Below are 15,996 nucleotides of genomic sequence, written 5' to 3' on the forward strand. Positions count from 1 at the left end.
TAGCTGATTCTGCAGCAACTCAAAGTGGTGGGGGATGTCAACCCCTGCTCTGGCGCTTCAATACTAATGAGAGTCATTGCATATTCATAACCCCAAATACAGTCAGCTTCTTGTAAAAAGTTTTGTCACCCAGGCTTCATGGCAAGAGCAAAGCACTGCACAATCCGTGCGGTGGCACTTCCGCCAAGTGAGTGCAAGAACAAGATTGATTGTTTTTCAGCGTAGCCTGACGGGGAACTAAAAGATGCTGCCCCAAGGGTCCTAAAACTCCGGCTTAGTTTGATTGCAAAGCCCTGAATCATCAAAGAAACAAAAAAAAAGAGGCAGTAGTGGTGAATGTGTATGTCTATTGTATGCATATGCATGCATGTACACCATCCATAAATCCATATTTATAGGTAAAGAATATTTCAAATAAGGAATCTGGCTTATTGAGTGCTCACAATAATTATCTGTAAGAATGTAAAACCACTCACATCCAGTTCTTATCGTGTTAGAAGGAGGATGGTGAGCCTCAGTAAACTTGTTCTCACAGCTGCAGAAACGCCCTGGTACATATCTTAATGGAAACAGATTTCTAAAACTGTCTGAAGTTTCCCGTCATTATCAATACCAAAGCTTAAGGAGCTGAACCTGTCAGCTCTGCCAAATCTAGAGCTACCTGGAATCCAATTCCTCAGGCAGCTTTTTATGTTGTTGTCACTGCCTCCCTGGCTTTATCATCCTCATCATTATGATTAGTTTCCAGAAGAAGTAAGCCATTCGGTGTGCTTGCCAGGAAATCCTAAGGGGCCAGCGCTACGCCATTTGACCCCAAAATACCTGTCTGTTTGGGGTAGCTACCAGCATCCCCTCGAGTCAGAGAAAGGAAATGTATGTTTCAGCACCCACTTTGAAAAAGCCTTGAGCATTTTTTCACTCGTAATGATGTCTTCAGCTGGAATGCCAGAGCGCTTCCACATTTCCCTGACAGGCATACCATCTATAAACTCTCCAAAGAAATTAAATAAAACAGGACGGTGAAAGAAAAGTTTCTAAATTTGATCACACTTGAGTTGTTCAAAGTTATTTCCAGATGCATAGTGTGTATAAATATCTGCATCGCTAAAAACAAATCAGGAATATTGGGAGGGTGGTGGTGGATAGATGATGAGGTGTTGTGGGGGAAGGGCCTCGTCAAACTGTTTTATATCTTAGTCACAGACACACAAGCTTCAAAAATAGAAGGATTTGTGTTTATGATTGATTGAGGTAACTGATTATCCGCAGATATTTTAAGTGTTGAGACATTAGATTGTCAGCTCTATCAGTTTGATTGCAGTAAAACATGAAAACATTGACTTTTGTCTAGTTAGAGAAATTTATTTTTCCCAGAATGACAATCCTTTAAGTAGAAGCCAGGCAGCTTGCCAGATTTCTATGTCATACACTGAAGTTTGCAAATGCAACCCATATTTTCAAGTGTTTTTCAAGGTTCAATGAGTGGTGCATAGGTCTTTTGCAAATAGTTTTGTAATAAACAGATTCCTGCATTATGCTCATTCTTTAAGCCTGAGAAAATCATTTACTATTTTTGGGGGAGTAAGGGGAAGACAACATTGTAGTTTTTTATTCATGAAGACTATGTCACCAGCGCTCCTCAGTTATTTAAAGTATCTCTCAAAAAATAAAATAACCCTCTTTGGACCACCACTTCTGAACAAGTTTGATTAATATGTTTTATAAGCCTGAAATACATGCTCATCGTAACTGTCAGTGAGCTGACAGTTTTCAAAAGTCTTTGTTCCCAGAATGAGTGATTTGTCTGATATTCTGTAATATACCGTGTTCCAGCCTAAAAGGGAAGATGTTACAATCAAGTAAATTCTACTAAAATTTGATTGCCATTAAATCGGCTTTGTATTCTGGAACGTTGCGTGCACTATATGTGTGCACACTATTTTATAAAATAAAAACACCACATCTTATTTGTTATTATTGCTTGCCAGAGCAACTATGTATTTCATTGGGCAGAACTGTGGTTCCAGGGTTTAAAACCTAGTCTATTATAAGAATAAAAAATGTCAGATATTATATATAGTCAGTCTTTTTAATAAAATCTGTGACTGGGAACTTATCACTAAGCCTGATGATTTAAATGAAAACACCAATCAAAAGACAGACGTGGACATTAATTTCTACTGAAACACCAATATCTCTGTATTTGCTACGTATTTCTTAAGTATTTATTATGATCATTAAAATACAGTGTGTTCTAAAAACCAGCAGACCATTGAGCTGTCCGTGTCGGAGTTCTGCAGATAGCAGTGGCTAATACTGGGGGGGCGGGGGGGAGTACCTAAGCAGCTAAGCCAGCTGCACTAACTGAAATAATACTTCTTCCTAATTCTGTTAGCCAACCACTTTGTGCCCTGGAGCACTGGATTTGGTTGCCCTTACCATATTGTACAGAGTAATAACTATTATATGTGGTCATTAAATTATCCATTCTTCTACTCTTTTGTCCCAACTACCACTGATGCTTTATTGCTGTTTTGTGGCAGAGCTTTACAAAGCACCCTGTCTATATATTGCCTACAATTACAGTTCCTTTTGTCAACATGCTTTCCCCCTTGATTTAGTTCTGCCTACATTCACACCAGGCCTACCAATGTTCAAATTACAGATCCTTTTCCATTTAACATCTCTTTGTTTAATTTACATTTTCTCTAATATCTAAGAAAGGGTTATTTTTGCAGTAATTGTCCTTTTTACTCCTACATCATCTTTGTCCATGCGAAGTCATTTTTCATTTATTTTTTAAACTGCCAAGAAACCACATGTTCTGTACATCTGCTCATTGGTTCATTGCAAGCATTGCTGCTCTTCATCTTGATAGACGCTTTCATTCTTTACCTGCTCTCCACATCAAAACTGCTCCATGTAATTTCTGATACATTGTGGCAGCTCTGAAAACAACATTCTTTCACGTCTTATATACTAAACTTCCCCACTTTGTTATATCTCATCACTTATGAGAGTTTAGTATTTAACACAAATCAGATCAGAAGATGATGACTTACTTTGTTTCCTTTGTTGGTTGTTTTTCCTTTAAGGACACTAGAATTCCCTTGCAACCAAACTAAAATAACCTATAGGCTATTCACATGCTGATAATAATTTCATAATTTTGGTATTGTACAATATTTTCTAGACCTTCCAGTTCTGTACTTTTTGAAGTACTATACTGCATAGGGATTATGATGTTAACTCCGGGAAACACAAGGAAATAGCCCTCGGGTTGGGTTCCTCTCTGACATTATGGGTGCCATTTCCAAGAAGTATACTGATGGCACTGACTCAGTACAACTGTTGAAGGGGCCACAGGAGGATGCTGTTAACATTGTTCCTCTGACTGTTCTCTGGTCAATCCTGAATTGTTTTTTCAACATCTGCTCTCTTAAAGTTTGCTACGATCTTGCCTTTCTAGTGATAGCAGCCAACCTTATCATGATTATCAACTTGAACTAAGATTTCCAACTTCACTCCTGCCTATGCTTCATTCTGGTTGCACAAACAAACCTAAATAAAAAATAAGCTTTGTTGCAGCTACCTAAATAAGTTCCTTCATACTACATACAGGCAGTCTCTCTTAGAATTCCACAAACCCTGGGGGCAAATACAGACTTTGCCCCGGTGCCTAATTTTATCCGCATGTTCCTTTAAGTGTCTACTTATATTTACCAACTATATCTGCACATTAGTAATATTTTAAAAGGTAACTGGTCTCTTCTTACAGCTAGTGAAATATAAAATATCCCCTTCCCTATATAAAATAATTAGTATATGTATAACTATTTGCTCTCTCCCCTTTCTTTGCTGGAAGAAAAGATCACTTTAGTGCAGAGATTTTCAAACTGTATTCAGGAGTACATCAGGGGCCCTTTTCAGAAGAAAATGAGTAATGGGGGATACCAAAGAGAATGAACTCCAGCACACCATTGCTTTTTTAATATAATTTTTTATTTTGAAATCATTTTAAATTTACAAAAAAAGTTGCAAGCTTAGTATAAAGCACTCCTGTTTGTGCTTGACCTAGATTGTTAACATTTTGCCATAACTGCCTTATCCCTCTTTCCTGCCTCCCTCCCCTCCTCTCTTTCCTCTTTTTCTTTCTCTCTTTATATACTAATATATCTTTTATTTTCTAAATTGTTTAAAGCTATGAACATCATGTTCCATTACCTCTAAATATTTCAGTAAGGCTTTTCCAAGAACAAGGATGGTCACTTACATAAATTTCTTGTCTGATAGTTAAAATGGTTTCTTTTACCACTTCTCTCACACTTAATACTTGGTATTCTATCCATTATACTAGTATTTGTTATAAGTGTGGACTCAAGAATTTTTTAATTTAATGAATTAAAACTTATTGACCTCATTATTTTGAAGCTCAAAATGTCTCTGATTTGGCCAGTGGGAACTCCTTTATTCTGATTCCTATGAGTTTTTTTTACATATCCATATCAATTTTTGAGCTGAAACATCATTTTTACTTATTGATATTTGGGATTGGTATCCAAATAGTGCTTTTAAAAGTTTGAAACTCACATGAAATCAAAGCAGTAATCAAGAAACTCCCAACAAACAAAATTCCTGGGCCAGATGGCTTCATAGGCAAGTTTTACTAAACTTTCAAAGAAGAACTAACACCTATGTTCCTCAAACTATTCCCAAAGAAATTCAAGAGGAGGGAAGATTATCAAAGTCATTTTATGAGGCCAACATTATCCTAAATCCAAAACCAGATAAAGATACAATAAAGAAAGAAAATTATAGGCCAATAACCTTAATGAACATGGGTGCTAAAATTCTAAACAAAATAACAAACCAGATTCATTAGTGCATGGAAAAGATCATACACCATCATCAAATGGGATTTATTCCAGGGATGCAAGGTTAGTACAATATCTGCAAATCAATATTGTAATAAACCACATAAACAAAATTAATGATAAAAATCACATGTTCATATTAATCGATGTAGTGAATTCCAACATCCATTTCTGATAAAAAGTCTTAGCAAATGAGGAATAAAAAGGAGATATCGTAACACCATAAAGGCCATATATGGACAAAACCACAGCCAACCTCATACTCAATGGGCAAAAACTACTAGCATTTCCCTTAAGATCATGAACAAGTCCAAGATGTCTGCTTTTATACCTTATTCGATATATTACTAGAAGTTCTAGCTATATCAATCAGAAGATAATAAGTAAAAGGCATGAAAATTGGAAAAATCAGAGGAATTGAATAAATAGACTTCAAGTCATGTGGCTCTTATGAATGTCTATATATATAGAGCCAGGGTCATAACATCCAAAATGACCCAAGGATCAACTGAACACCAGGCTGAACACATAGCAGGCAAGTGGGCTGAACTGCTAACCTCTTGGAGAGAAAGAGAGGTGGAGCTGATCAGCAGTGGCAGTGGCTACTGGAGAAGCACACTCTCTCTCCCTGAGGTCAGCAGTTCAGCCTGCTCACCAGCAGCCTGGGGCAGCTGCTGATCAGCCCTGACTCTATGATCAGGCCCTGAGATAGGTCTGGACATGCTGACTGGCATAGAAACCAACCAGTCAGAACCAAAATCTGGGTGAACTGCTTAGGAGGCGGAGCTTTGGATGCTGACTGGCATAAAAATCAGAACCTACTCTGGGTGAACTGTGAAGGTGGAACCTAAGGTGGGAGCTGAGAATAGATTTTAAGGGCAAGAGCTGTTTGGCGTAAAGTGTAAGAAAGTGATTCAATTTTTTAATGACCAGTTTGGCAGTATAGTTCATATGGCTGGCTATCAGTCCAGATATAGAGATTATATGTTTTTGTCTACTAAGAGCATCTCTCCTGCTGAAAAAGGCTCCCCCACTCTATTTAAGCAATCTTATCCCATATAATCTATCTATACTAATAAAAGGGTAATATGCTAATTAGACTGAGTCTACCAGCCATCTTCCAGAAGTCTAACTTCCTTCTGGACAAAGACATGGTGGTGGGGGCTGAGGCAGAGGCAGTTAGAGGCAGTTAGAGGATGGAAGTTGGGGGTGAGATCAGGCCAGCAGGGCCCTGATCATTTTGACTCAGGTAGTTGGGTGTTGTCCCATGCAATGAAATAAAAGACTAGCCGAAACCAGTTTGGCTCAGTGGTAGAGCGTCGGTCTGCGGACTGAAAGGTCCCAGGTTCGATTCCAGGCAAGGGCATGTACATTGGTTGCGGGCACATCCCCGGTAGGAGGTGTGCAAGAGGCAGCTGGTCGATATTTCTCTCTCATCAATGGTTTCTAGCTCTCTATCTCTCTCCCTTCCTCCTCTCTGTAAAATATCAATAAATTTTTTTATTTTTTTTTAAAAAGAAGAAATAAAAGGCTAGCTCTTTGAAAAGACTGATAAAATTGATAAACTATCTAGAACTGGTCAAGAAAAAAATTTACCAGGAACAAAAATGGAAAAGGAGAAATCACTATAGATACTATAAACAAAAGACAATAGAAAGATAAAATTATGGATTATTTTATGCCAGTAAATTTGAAAATTTAGATGAAATGGACAAATTACCTGAAAGAAATAAATTACCAAAGCTGAGTAGTTCTACATATTTAATTTTGCCACAAAGAAAACTCCAAGTCTAGATGGCTTCACTTATGATTTCTACCAAACATTTAAGGTAGAAATATCAACTCTAAAAAACTGTTTTAGAAAATGAAAGCAGAGTAAACAAAAGAGAATGTAGGAACAAGAGGGAGCAAATCCCATCAGGATCCACTATGAAGCTCTAGTTGACTTTTACCATATGAAAATTTGGTTTCAGTGTTGTCAGATCATTTCTTCCCAAAAAGAAATCTGCCCAAATCAAAACAACTATGAGGTACCATCTCACACTGTCAGAATGGCTATCATCCACAAATCAACAAACAGCAAGTGCTGGTGAGGATGTGGAGAAAAAGGCACTCTCATGCACTGCTGGTGGGAATGCAGACTGGTGCAGCATGGAGTTTCTCAAAAAAACTAAAAATGGAACTCACGTTTGACCCAGTGATCCCACTTCTAGGAATATATCCCAATAAACTAGAAACACCAATCAGAAAGAATATATGTATCCCTATGTTCATAGCAACACAACTTACCATAGCTAAGATTTGGAAACAGCTTAAGTGCCCATCAGCAAATGAGTGGATTAGAAAACTGTGGTACATCTACACAATGGGATACTATGCTGCTAATAAAAAAGAAGGAATTCTTACCATTTGCAACAGCGTGAATGGAACTGAAGAGCATTGTGCTAAGCAAGATAAACCAGTTGGAGAAAGATAAATATCGCATGATCTCACTCGTTTGTGGAATATAATGAATAACATAAACTGATTAACAAAAATAGATCCAGAGACAGAGAAACATCTATCAGACCATCAAACCTCAAAGGGGAGGGTGGGGTAGGTAAGGGGGAGAGATCAACCTAAGGAATTGTATGCATGCATATAGGCCTCATCAATGGACACAGACAACAGGGGAGTGAGGGGATGGGGAGAGGACAATGGGGGGATAAGGACACATATGTAATACATTAATCAATAAAAAATATATATATATTATATATGAAAAAACAATTTTTTTTTTCAATTTAAAAAAAGAGGAAAAAGAAATCTGTCCAGCCTATCGGGCTCAGGGTTGAGCTCAGACTCATAAACCAGGAAGTCACCATTCAGTTCTGGTCAGGGCACATGCCTGGGTTGCAGGCTCGATCCCCAGTGGGGGGCGTGCAGGAGGCAGCCGGTCAATGATTCTCTGTCATCACTGATGTTTCTATCATCTCTCTTTCTCCCTTCCTCTCTCTGAAATCAATAAAAACATATAAAAATGAGGTAACAGAATTAGAAGTTCTTTGAGTGATACTTATTCCTTTAAAAGAGAAATCTAGAAATAAAGCTTTTTATGTGAATTTTCCCAATTTTTGAAATACTTCCCAAGCAAAAAGCACTTCCATGGGTCAAATTCAGCCTATGGATTTACAGCATCTGGCATAGAACACAGATTTAAAACATCTTAAAAAAAAAAAAAAAAAAAAAAAAAAGATTTTCTCATCTCCCAGACTTGAAGAAAATTCCCTGGAAGAAGGAAAAGAAGAATCAAAGGAACAATGGCTAGACTGTTTTTACAAAAGACAGAGGCAATCTACATCCCATGTCCTAGACACAGGAGGCAGGAAGATCACACAGAACTGGGTGGATATTGTGAGGCAAACAAGGTTATTAGCCTCATTCCATTCCCCAGGCCCCATCCAGCCGCAAAGAGACTTAGACAAGTAGCACTCTCAGAAAATTCTCCATGGTCTTAATAGAGTTTGGGGACCAAAGAAAGATCACACTCTAATCAATTGCAAAAAGAATTGCTCTGCCAGCTAAAACCTTGTGGATGAGAATGTAGGCTAAGTCAGCAGCAATGGGTGATGACCAACTCTAACTTCAGAAACAAAATGAAGGATGAATATTTCAACAGATGCCACCAGTGTGGAAAGATGGTGATGTCTAGTAGGACCCATCACCTCTACCCAAGAATTAACAGAGCACTAGGAAAAGGTAAGCAATCCCTCACTAACATTACAATTTCAGCCATCTGTGCAGAATATGAGTTCAAAAATAGAAACTGAGTTATAAAACAATTACAAAAAGCATACTTTGAACATCTGACCTTGTAGACTGAGATACATTTCCATAGTATGCTGTAGGCAAGGAGGTTATCAAGGGATGGGGAAACATTTTTGTTTCATTTACTTTCTTTAGATGTATTATACCAAATAAATATTGAATTTGATAATATGCTCTGCAGATAGGCCACAAGAGCATAAGACTCTGAATCACTACTACTTGGACTACAGAACTTCAGATGACCTCTGTAACAATTTTACTAGATAAACTCAGCTATCAAACACATTCACCAAGTTTTCCAAACTGGTTTTCATGGACAAAGTGATTAAAACTCATTCACTCTTCAACTATTTAAATAAATACAATAATAATACAACCAGAATTTATTGGCTTATATCAGAAAAAGTACAGGTTTGAGGCATTAACAAGGAAGAAGCAGAAGTTGTCACAATGTGTGTGTGTGTGTGTGTGTATGTGTATAAAATTATATTTTCTCATTTTTAAAAATGACCATGTAGTCCTTTAATTTCCAGAAAATAATTAGAAAGTGTGTGTTTTAAAATAAAAGACGTCTTTTCAATTACCCCTTTAGTATATTCTTAGATATTTAATTGCCTAGTTAATCATGATTAATACCTAGATCTACACTATTGCAATTACCCCAATAATTCAGTCAAAGTGCCTACTTTAGTGTGAGTATTCTGATAATTAGCCAAGTGTTTCCAGCAGCTATAGCAGAATAGGACCTCTGAGGTTCAGTTTTCTTCTCTGTAAAATGGGGACAAATACCTGCACAAACTAACATTTTTTTAAAGCATCTACACAGGGTCTTATACAAAAATATTTGCTGGTTAGCCACCACTGACTTCACTTCTAATCACCTCTGAAAGAGTTAATCAATTAAATCTTTCTAGGAAAACAATCACCTATCCCATCACGGTACTGTGTACTCTTCCAAAGGTACAATAGTGCAAGCTGTCCTTGAACAACCACGTCCCATTCCTGCTACACTCTTTATATTAATAAATGCAACTGGGTAAGTACCTAAGCCTTCTCCTGATACTTTGCAGTTCTGCTTTTATTTATTTATTTTTAAATATATTTTATTGATTTTTTTACAGAGAGGAAGGGAGAGACATAGAGAGTTAGAAACATCTATGAGAGAGTCATCAATCAGCTGCCCCTTGCATGTCCCCTACTGGGGATGTGCCCGCAACCAAGGTACATGCCTTTGACCGGAATCGAACCTGGGACACTTCAGACTGCAGGCTGACGCTCTATCCACTGAGCCAAACCGGTTTCAGCTGCAGCTCTGCTTTTATATAAGAAAGTATTTCTTGAGTGAAATGAGTCCATATTGCCTCTCCGCTCTCCGGTCTCTAAGTGTGATGACATTTAGAATAAAATCCTATTACTTCATTGTGGTCTATTAGTCTTACCCTCATTTCCTACCACTCTCCCCTCCATCCACTGTGCTTCTTGCTGATCCTTGAACACATCAAGCATATGCCTTTACACTAACTCATCTTCCCGCCAGGCACACACTGCCCGGAAACTGACATATTTGTTCCCCACCCTTCGTTCAGATTCCTAGTAAAATATCACCTCTGTCGAGAAAACTTCCTTGACTACCCTTTCTAAAGTAACATACTCTGTTATTTTCTATCAGCTTCATCTGCTTTTCCCCCCATAACAAATCAAATATACATTTATTCATCTGTTGCAATGTAAGATCCATGAGGATTGAGACTTCATCTCACTGACTATATTATATCTCCAGAGCCTGGAACATTGCCTGGTGTAAAGTGACACAGAGCCCTAGCTGGGCGGTTCAGTTAGTTGGAGCATTGTTCCATACACTAAAAAGGTTGCAGATTCAATTCCCAATTTGGGCACATACCTAGGTTGTGGGTTTGATCCCTGATATAGGGATACACACAGGAGGCAACCAATCAATGTCTCTCACATCAATGTTTCTCTCTCTCTCTCTCTCTCTCTCTCTCTCTCTCTCTCTCTCTCTCTCTCCCTCCCTCCCTCCCTCCCTCCCCCTCCCTTTCTCTCTCTCTCTCTCTCTCTCTCTCTCTCTCTCTCTCTCTCTCTCTCTCTCTCTCTCTCTCTCTCTCTCTCTCTCTCTCTCTCCCTTCCTCTCTCCCTAAAATCAACCCTTGGGTAAGGGCTTTAAAAAAAAGTGATAAAGTGACAATGAATTATCATTGACAGTGAATCTGTTTGAATTAACTAAGTGGGAAGATTTGAATATTCTAGAAAAGCTTTCAGCAAATGCTACTGACAGTGGAATAGGAGTAAGAAGGCCTGAGCAGAATGGAGAAAATTATCTTATTTTGTATCCCACCCTCTGTCTCTCCTCATTTTCTTTCTCTTCATATTTCCTCTCTCAGTATCTACCCACTTTTGCCACCTTTTTTCCTCCTTCTCTTTTTCTTCCTCTGCCCTAAATTGTTTTTCACTTGTATATTGCCCTTAAAGAGGATTTTTCCCCCTGTCAATCAGCAGTCTCAATAAAAGAAAAGCTCTCTAATGAGAAACTGTTAAGTGTATATTTGATATTCTGCCCTGACCAGGTAACTCAGGTAGTTGGAGCATCATCCTATTCACCAAAAGGTTGTGGGTTCAATACCTGGTCAGGGCACATACCTAGGTTATGGATTTGTCCTGGTCGGGGAGCATACAGGAGGCAACTGATCGATGTTTCTCTCTCTCACCTTACCTCTCTCTCTAAAATCAATGTAGCACTAGCTGATTAGGCTCAGTGGATAAAGCGTTGGCCTGCGGACTGAAGGGTCTGGGTTCAATGCCAGGTAAGAGCACATGCTCAGGTTGCAGGCTCAGTGTCCAGTGGGGGGCATACAGAAGACTGCTAATCAATGATTCTCATCATTAATGTTTCTATCTCTCTCCCTTTCCCTTCCTCACTGAAATCAATAAAAATATATTTTAAAATAATAATCATAAATAAAATCAACTTAAAAATATATCATTGGGTGAGGTTTAAATGCCAAAGATAACACCAACATCGTCATCATCAGTATCAAGTACTCATCATGAAGACAACAGGCTGAAGCAAAGAATCATGAAGCCATTCCCTTTCACCTGCTACATCAAGAATTCTAAATGCAAAATCTAGTACTGGCCTGGCACCATATAGTTATTACAATATTATTGACTATTTGATTATTTTATAACTACCAACTTGTACTTCTTAATCCCTTCACCCTTTCAACTACTATGCTGTACACCTGAAACTAATATAAATATTAAATGTCAACTATAATTGAAAATTTAAAGAAAAAATGAATTCTGAATGTTTTGGGATTTCATCTGCTTAATTTTATTTTATTCTTTCTCCAGGATATATCTTTAAAATATAACCAACATCTTTTTTAGTTTTTCTGGGATATAATTAATATTTTTATTTACACATATTTAATATATATATTTGGTGAGTTTGAACAGATGTATATACCCATGACACTATCACCAGGATCAAGCTACTATAAATATATCATCTCCAAAAAAAGTTTTATATTCTTCTGTGGTTTTGATTTTGCTCTGTAGTAAGAACACGTAACATGAGATCTACCCTCTTAACATATTTTGTGCATAATAATATATTAACTATAGGTAGTGTTATACAACAGACAACATGTTTGACTTCTATCTGACATTCCATTACAAAAATCTATGCCACATCCACTAACATATTTGGCAAAATCTAAACCTGGCATTATCTTTTTTTTTAAATTAAGTTGATCCTGGTGCTTACCAAAATAAATGAAAACTGGCAAGCAGTTCCGTAAGGCTTATAAATAATTGTGTATATATGCCTCACCCCACCGCACACTAAATGACACTGAGCTTGGTGTTTAAGTGGACTCTTTGAATAATAATTCCTAATACATTAGCAGCAACCAACATAATAATATCTATTAATTTCAATCAAGTACCTCTGAAAATTCAGAAGGTTGACTTACTCATTTTTAAATCCTTCTGTAGGAGGTTACAGTAGAAGATGATTTCCATAATTCAAAATGAATCTTGAGAAAGTAAATTGTAAATCAACATTTTAGGAAAAATTTATTGTGAAGTTCATGTTTTTCCCATTAATCCTAAGGAACAAAGAAAAATCAAAACAAAAAACAAAGGTTTAATTTTTTAAATATCAGGCATATGTACAAGTGATAAGGCATTAAGATTTATAAACTACATGATGACCTATTTAGAGCTAATCAATATATTCAATAACTAACAAAGTACCCAGTCTTAAATAATTTATTCCATTATATTGGTAACTATACTTAAATTAATTCCAATTATAACCATAAGCTCAAGACTTAAGACAAAAGTAAGTTAATTCTATAAATTAAATATCAAAAACCAAGAGTATTAATCTTCTCCATGTCTTTCCATGTTTCATCTTTCCAATTTCCCATACCCACATTCCCTGTCTTTCTCATTGTACATTCAAGTCTAGAGTACTACGAAGTCTGATAGGGTTAGTGTAAAATGTGTATAACTAGCAGTGCGACTTAATTATTAATTTTTCTTAATTCTAAAACTGAAGGATGCTAATACCCATGTAAAAGGCTGAAACAATGTGTGTGTGTGTGTGTGTGTGTGTGTGCGCACACACGTGCTCGCACATGCGCCTGTGTATGGATTCGTTCACATTGAAAAGAAATTAATTATTTAGAAGGTGGCTGGTGGGGCAGGACTGGGCGAGAAGGGCTGGACACACCCTAGAGCCAAACTCCCGCAGTCCTTCCCAGGCCAGCTGCACCTGGGGTGGTGCCATGGCTCAAAGGGAGTTGGCAGAGTGAACAGGGTCCCTCCAGCAGGTGAGGTCCCTCAGCCTGGCCTCTGGGGATTGGACTGAAACTGGCTCTCTGACATTCCCCAAGAAGTCCTGGATTGTGAGAGGGCAGTTCTCAGGTGACACACCCTGGAATCAGGCTCCCTCCTCTCTGGTTCCAGGGTCATCACCCCCGAGAATTGCTGCTGCCAAGTCACCAGAGCTTGGCACCTTGTGCTTTGAGCATCTGCCCCCTGGTGGTCATTGTGTGTCATAGCTACCATCAGATGGCCAGTCACTTAGCCTTTTATATATATAGATAGATATGTCTCTCTCCACCCCTCACCAAAGCTGTTGAATTCACTGACATATCTTACCTAGTAATAGATAAACATGTAAACTGACCATACCTCTGCTATGCCCACACCAATCAAAGTGAGTATGCAAATTAACCCAACAAAGATGGTGGGTTAACTTGCATATGCAGGCACAGAGCCATCGAGAGGGGCCGGACGCCTGCTATGAGGGGGAGGTGGGAGGACGGAGCTACAGGGGCAGTGCTCTGGACAAAAGCAAGGATCCCAGGAAGGTGGAAGGGAAGCCAGTGGAAGGAAGGCCTATTCTTGCACAAATATGCAATGGGCCTCTAGTATGCAGTATAAAATGGGAAAGTACAGAATGTAAGAACTGCTAGTAATCATTTGTATTAGTTCTGCAACATATTTACTAATAATGAAGGGATAGGTCCAAATTTATGTTAGCAGCCTAATGTAGCTTAAAACAAAATACTAGTGCATCTTCCTAAAGAATTCACATTGTAAAATAAATTATAACCCATAAAAAATAAGTACTTAAAGGACAAAAATCTAGAACAATACTAATAGCAAAATATTCTGCTTTTCATGTTCACTAACTTGGTGTTGGCTTAATGAAATCTGACATTACTATCAGCATAGTACAATAAACATGAAAAGGTGCCCAATGTACAAAGAAAATATGAAAATTCCTAATGACAACAGCAAAAACAAAAAATATGTTTTCTCTTTTCCTTTAGCATGCCCTCTCTGATAGCTTGAGAACATATGACCCTATTATCTACATACTATAATAAAAATAAAATTACCAGTGTGCCTAGATGGAGACTTCAAAGATAACTAAGGAAAATATTTCTCTGTACCCATAAAAGATTCATCATTCAACACCCAGTTCTCATTCCCTTATGTTAAAAGCTGTAATAAATGCAGATGAACAAGAAAAAAATATCTAAATAATTCTCAGAAGGAGCATACATAGATATTATATCTTTGTTGAAATCTCAAATCTTACATTATCTAAAGATTTAAATCACTTTTAAAACAATTTGTTAAAATTCTAAATTCATATGGTGTTTAACTTTTTTAGAAGTGGATATATCCCTAATAACATATTTGTATCTTATGTTACTCATATAAATAAAAGCATACAATCATTTTAGGGATTAATAGAAAAACAGACATCTGCATGGAACATTTCCCTCATTAGATATTATCATGTTAGCATATTTTCCCTATTTCTGATTTTACTACAAAATAAAATGAGCTGATTTTTACCCCTAAGTTTCTCTATAAAATATATTGCCAATAATGCAAAGACTTTAATTGCACATTAGAAGAATCTCATGTTCCGATAAAAAGTTACTACAGAAATTAGCCCAGAAGAGACTTTATAATACAAACAAAAATCAAGATAAGATTATGTCAAATTGGCAAACCAGTTACCACTTATACCAAATATTACTTTGAACATTACTTTTAAATTAAAAGCTATCTTTTTATAAATTACAGGCAATTTCACATGAGTCATTAGAGTGTTACTTGGCCTCTTTCTAAATTAGTACCAAATTGAATCAGTTAAAAAAGAATCAATTTGCCACAAAAAAAAAAGTGAAGGGATGGGAAAAAATATTCCATGCAAATGGAAATGAAAAAAAAAATGGGGTAGCAATACTTATATCTGACAAAACAGACTTCAAGACAAAGGCCATAAAAGAGACTAAGGACAGTATATAATACTAAAGGATCAATCCAACAAGAAGATAGAACCCTGGGAAATGTATATGCAACCAATATAGGAGCACCTAAATATATATATTTTTTAAATTATTGGTGTGCTTTAAGGGAGAGATCAACAACAATAGTCATAATAAGGGACTTTACAATTCCACTGACATCACTGGATAGATCTTCTAGACCTTAAATGATATACTAGATCAGATGGATTTAATAGATATTTACAAAACATTTCATCTGAAAGCAGCAGAATATACATTCTTCTCAAGTGCACATGGAACATTTTCAAAGGTGCACATGTTGGGATACAAAATAAGTCCCTATGAATTCAAGAATACAAATCATATCAAGCATCTTCTTGGATCACAATGGCATGAAATTAGAAATCAACTACAATTTAAAAACTCAACTGGAGAGGGGTGGGAGCAAGTTGGCTGAGGTCAATTACAGGAAAATG

General features: G+C 37.1%; 1 long non-coding RNA gene across 1 annotated transcript in view; it reads right to left on the reverse strand.

Annotated features, from left to right (window-relative positions):
- Positions 1-15,996, reverse strand: part of LOC118703470 — a 104,341-nt gene that overhangs the window by 18,070 nt on the left and 70,275 nt on the right. The window contains exon 6 of the long non-coding RNA XR_006739783.1: positions 12,674-12,808. This is a non-coding gene — a long non-coding RNA (uncharacterized LOC118703470). The remainder of the gene's footprint in view (positions 1-12,673; positions 12,809-15,996) is intronic.

The sequence above is a fragment of the Pipistrellus kuhlii genome, unplaced genomic scaffold (assembly GCF_014108245.1).
Source record: "Pipistrellus kuhlii isolate mPipKuh1 unplaced genomic scaffold, mPipKuh1.p scaffold_m20_p_4, whole genome shotgun sequence".
Taxonomy (NCBI): Eukaryota; Metazoa; Chordata; class Mammalia; order Chiroptera; family Vespertilionidae; genus Pipistrellus; species Pipistrellus kuhlii.